We start from the raw sequence: 5,588 nt of genomic DNA, 5'->3' as shown, positions 1-5,588 counted from the left end.
TCAATTGAGTTTGTAGAATTTTCGCTAATACTTCGCAACTTCAATAGTGAGATGTTGGATACTAGATATTTGCTAGCGTGATGAACTTGAACTTTGCAATCAGTAGATACTCTCTGCATTTTGGATAGTTGAATTAAACTACTGCTGGATGATGAAGAGAGAAGCATCTTCTGAAAGAGGTCGAAAGCGTGTCAGAAATCCTTTACGCCGGTCATTTGTCGAGAAACGTGTGCGTAAGCGTAAAACACTTTAAAACTTTATTTAAAATATTTTTTGTAAGACAAAAATAAAAATAGATATCGCCAATATCTAGTATCCAACATCTCGCTATCGTAGTTGCGAAGTATTAGCGAAAATTCTACAAACTCAATTGATTAACCCATTAAAACTCTGAGGCACTTCTTAAAAGAAGCTAAGAATATTATAATGGTGTTCATGAATATCGCTATACATAGGTTCTAAGTCTTACTTTATGATCAAGGGTCGAAAAAAGTTCTAGTTTTGTGATTCATGTAGTGAAAAACCTCCAGAACCCCCAGTAAAGTATCTTCAATGTTTATAAATCGGTTTAAAATCGTAAAACTTGATTTTAATGTCATTTTAATCAAATTTGAAGCAAATTTTCACTTTTCGCGATTTTCTGCCTTTTCATCACCGTATGGTGGGTTGAAATTTTTGTAAAAAAAAATCAAAACATGGTTTTCGATGTATTTTTTCCCGTAGAATTCGATTATTGCAAATTCGGATTCAGCGTCGAAAAATACATAAGAATATATAGGTCTGGTCAATTGCACAGACACTTTCGTTTTTTTTTGTGGGCCTGTGTAATTAATGGGTTAAAGGCATAATAAATTGCTGAATAATTATCAGTTATTTACACTAATAACAGCATCACTTGTGATCACGATTTTTTTAAGTTAATTAAAAGTGGGTACCGCAGACTATTGCTCCTCAGAGTTGCAATTTATCAGCTTTTACAAGTTTGTGAAACTGATATCTGAATTTATTTTAGACAACTGGTATTTTCTTTTAGCAGGTTTGACCTTAACTTCATTTTCAAGTATACGAAATCTTCAAAGTTAATTTATATATAAATTATGTTCTGTTAAGGACCTTTTTTCTTGTGCATATAATAAAATTTCTAATTTCGTTAGGCCGCGCAGTAATATCTGTAATCGCGGGACGCGAATGGGGCGGCGCTTAGTGGCGCGAAGCGGCACGTGAGGTAGCGGCGGTCGAGCCGGGTGGTTGGCGCGTGGCAAGCCAACGGTCGAGGGCCTGCATGCCCTGGGGCGGGTTTGCCTGACTGGTGGGCGGCGGGAGGTGCACCCGCTTGATGTCACCAGACATCAACTTTCGCCACGCAGTCAGACCGTCCATGAAAGGGAAGGGGAACAGTAATGGTCGCCGAGTGCGGCTATGGTTTCGTTATGTGTTGGGGGTGGGGGGAAGGATTGAGGGAGAGGGAAGGAAAGGAAGAACCTAGGTTCGCGTGGGGTCCAAGGTGGCTCACCGACCCGGAGAGGGTGTGGGCCGACAAGTGGTCACCCGATGACCTTTTTTTTTAGGTCGCGCTTGCACCCATTGCTTAGAAGTTTAGAGTGCGCCGATGGTTCCCGCAATGGCGCTTCGGGGAAGGCTCGGTCAGATAAGAGGAGAAGGTTTCGGGCGTCTCTAACGCCGCGAGGAATAGGGTGTCCGACCCCGGGGTCCCCACGAGTATGTTCGGGGTGGGAGTGCCAGACAGAGGCTCGTCACGCGACAGGTCGGGAGAATCGGCCCTCGCGGTTGTGTCGGTCTCTGGTAGGGCTGGCGATAATGGACCGGCGTCGTCCGCGCTTCGTACCTCGCGGGGTACCAACCTGAATGTGATGAATTCCGCCGGTGGAGGTAGAGGCGCCGAAGGAGCTACTTGCAATGCCCGCGGTCGAGGTGGCGAGTCCAAACAATTTATTATCCGCGGCTGGCCCGATCCCACGGTGTCACCCGACATGACGTTGGCCGGAGGGAAGGTATACCGTGGCTGAGCGGCGAAAGCGGGTAACGGAAGAGACAGGTTCCTGCCGCGGAACGGACGGCGTACGCGGGGGTCGCGGGTTCCGTCAATACCTCGGCGAATGCCCACTAGATTTACCCACCCGGGGATGTGTGGGTGTGATTCGTCCGGCGAGTAGGCCGGCACGTTCGCTGGATGTGGCCAAGGTACGTATTCGTTGGTGGGCGGGAGTGTGGCTATCCCCGCTGGCGGCACTTCCTGGGCGGCGGCGGCGCGACGTGCCCGACGCTGACGCGTCCGACGATTGCGGCGAGAGCCCTGATTTACTCCTTTCATAAGGGCTGTCCGGTCTACGTAAGCGGGATCCTTCACGCGCGGCAACTAACCTGACGGTGAGTCGGAGCTGGCACGTCAGAGGTTTCCCTCCAGCACCGCGACCCTCACTCACAGTCCTAACTAGGGTACTCGGCACTGCGGGAGTTTCCTCCCGGCACCGGCAAACCCACCTACCCACTGGAAAATAGACGAGCACGTCAGGGATAAGCCCCGGCACCCGATGTCTATTTCCACCTAACTAACCTAACCACTAGAAATTATTTTTGTTCACTACGCGAAATGCTCACTCGCCACCCGTCGTCCGAACGATGGCCCGAAATCGCGACACTCACGGCCGAACAACAGAAACACAGAAACCACGAGCGTAAGGCGCAGGAGGAGGATCCTAATAACTGGTGATGAGTCAAAACTTCCGTCGATTGTTAGCGTTGAGATTTATTTTCAAGGTTCGAAGACAGAGCGGATCTGCCTTCGTACAAGTCTCGAAGAGAACTGTCACTTACGAGCTACTCAGTCTCCCGGTGGACGCGAGTGAAGCTGGCCGAGAGCAGTGGGAGCGGCAGCGTGCCCACCGATTGGCTGCGAGACCGACAACGGAGTCGCAACCAAGCGATGGGGGAGCGCTGCCTCGCACGCACTACCTCGGTCTCCAAGCGTCGACCGGAAAATTCTTAAAAATTAACAATCTTTAACTTAAAATTAAAAATACAAGGGATTATTTGAAATTTTTGTGATTAAAACTACTATTTACACTCGATCGTAGCGTCATGATTCCGAAAGAATCATGAAGCTACGATAAATGGAACGGAAGTTGGAATTTTACTCTAAATTGTTCATTTAAAAACGTTAATTAATTATTTATATTTTCCGGATTAGTTCCTAAGGACCTCCTTTTATCCTACTTATTTTAAATTTTTGTATTCCAACATTCCTTCCCTTTTTTATTTAAACTCTAATTAAGATTTATCTATTTACATTACTATAATAGATAGTGAGGCCATTTAACCTTAAACTAATTATGATCTAAATCTAATGTGCCAACCAAGAGAGGGGGGGGGGATCATGTCATCTGACTGATTGTTTATTTATTGATTTATTTTTTTATTTTCTTACTCACGATCATCCGAACACCGCGCCTCGAGGTGCCGGTTGAGATCCCCGGTATCAGCCCGTGCGCCAGAAAAGGAGAAGTAGAGAGGACGGAAGATGCTAGTGAGCGATGAAGGACAGGGAATAGCGCGCGTGGGAGGGAAAGAGAGAAAAACTGGCGTACGTGACTGAAGCCTGTCGTCAAGTTTTCGCACGAAACGAAAACATAACGGCAGGCTAGTATCTTCATCGGCCGGAGGACCTTTTCAGCGTTTCCCGTTACTCAGGCCGGTGGCAGATGTGCCGAGACAATGGTAATTACTTACAGGAGGGCAAGCGAACTCGTCGCGGAAGCTCAAGAATCCTCAATTTGTCACGTTAGGCCTTCACTTGGAATTTCCTCTCGGAAAATTTCAAGTGGAGGCGTGTGAACAAATTGCTGGACGCTTGAGGTTCTCATCTTTGTCGTTCTGACATACATCAACTTCTTGAGTCGATTTTTTTGTCTATTTATTTTCAACAATTAAAAATTGATATTTAGTTCGAAACGAAAAAAGTCAAACATTTTAGATAATGTGTTTTACAGATTTGATGATGACAGATGTCTAAACATTGAGTTTCTAACATCCTTTGAAAAATAATTCATAATAAGTCATTTTAAATTATAAACGTTTTCAATCGGAAATAGTTCACGGAAATCCCAATGACTTTATTTGAATATAAAAGTGTTTCTTCATTGTTGCAAACTGATGCCATTAAACGCTGATAATTTTTGATCATATTCATCGTAGTGATTTTGGTTTACAAAATGTTTATATTTACTGCTCTATAATTCCTTAAGATTGGGTCATATCCTATAGGAGATTCCCAGTCTTCATGTTGTGTCAAGTCAACAACAGAGCCACTGCCCATGTTTATTTTGGCCCGTTTAAGCCGCATACAAGCATCTCTTATATATATTCCGCGAAGAATTTTATTGTGATTCTCAAATATTGCCATGACGTCACCAGTTGATGTTGTTAAAACAATTCGCTCTTCGGTCGGCATGGGCACAAGGTCTTTACCTCTTGCTTTCAAAAAAATTGGTTTGTCCGAAGGAAACGTGTATCTGCGAACTTCGAATGTTCGTTGTGGATATCGTTTCGGAATAAGGCGAATTAAACTAAGTTCTTCCGGGTGAAATCCAAGTATGAGCCGAGAACGGTGCCTTCCAGGAGGGGACCTGGACCTAATATGGAGAGGAGGCCCGACATGAGAAGAAAAGCTATCAGAAGAATGATTTCTGTCTGGACAATTAGAAGAGCCTGGACGAGAAACACTGGGAATAGGTTCACCATTAGGTAAGCAATCGAACTGTAAACTTAATGCTGCAACAAGAGACGGAGTATTAGCTTCTACCTAACGTACATAATCATATACTGGTGTTAATTCTAAACAATTTTTAAGTGACTTATGGCGCACCATACACAGTTTTGATCAATTTTGTGTCACAATTGGGAAACTTAAACCGTCTGGCCAACGAGCTACTTAGCCTTATATTGGTTAGAAGGAAATGGACATCCGTCCAATATGGCGATCGTTCCAATACTACCTCTCGCGCCTGGTTGCACAGTCACTGCGCATAGTTCGCGTTCTTTTTAGACCCGATTTCTGTGGTGAGCTAGCAGACTATCAACCTTCGGTACCGACGGCTTCAATGTTTACCAAATATCAGTTCGTCGTATGCCGAGTACCTGTAATAGTTTTCCCTGCTTCAAATTCCGGACAAATTCCGAACTCCGCAAGTTGTTCGAAACTATCCGAAATCAAGGCGGTTCTTGTCATCCGCATTTCATTCGGTCTAGTCCGGAATTTGTCCGGTCCACGAGTTCGACATTAGAATCCGAATTTTACCCGGACCTAAAATATTTGTACGGATAGAATTCGGATGCAACAGGACAGATTACAAAAATATGACGGTCAAATTCCAGACAAGTGCAGATGAATTTATCCGAAATTCATCTGAAAACTATCCGGGATTTTAAGCAGGGTTCCTTGTGCTTCCGACTGATAAATTGGAATCATTCGCGCTGAAACATGTATCGTTTGAATAAATCTGAAAAAATCATGGTAGTATCTTATAAGTATCCCGAGTCGATTGCACGCTAAATGGACTACCCTCACCCCC

This window comes from Belonocnema kinseyi, chromosome 1 (assembly GCF_010883055.1).
Source record: "Belonocnema kinseyi isolate 2016_QV_RU_SX_M_011 chromosome 1, B_treatae_v1, whole genome shotgun sequence".
Lineage (NCBI taxonomy): Eukaryota > Metazoa > Arthropoda > Insecta > Hymenoptera > Cynipidae > Belonocnema > Belonocnema kinseyi.
This window is presented reverse-complemented; position numbering follows the sequence as displayed.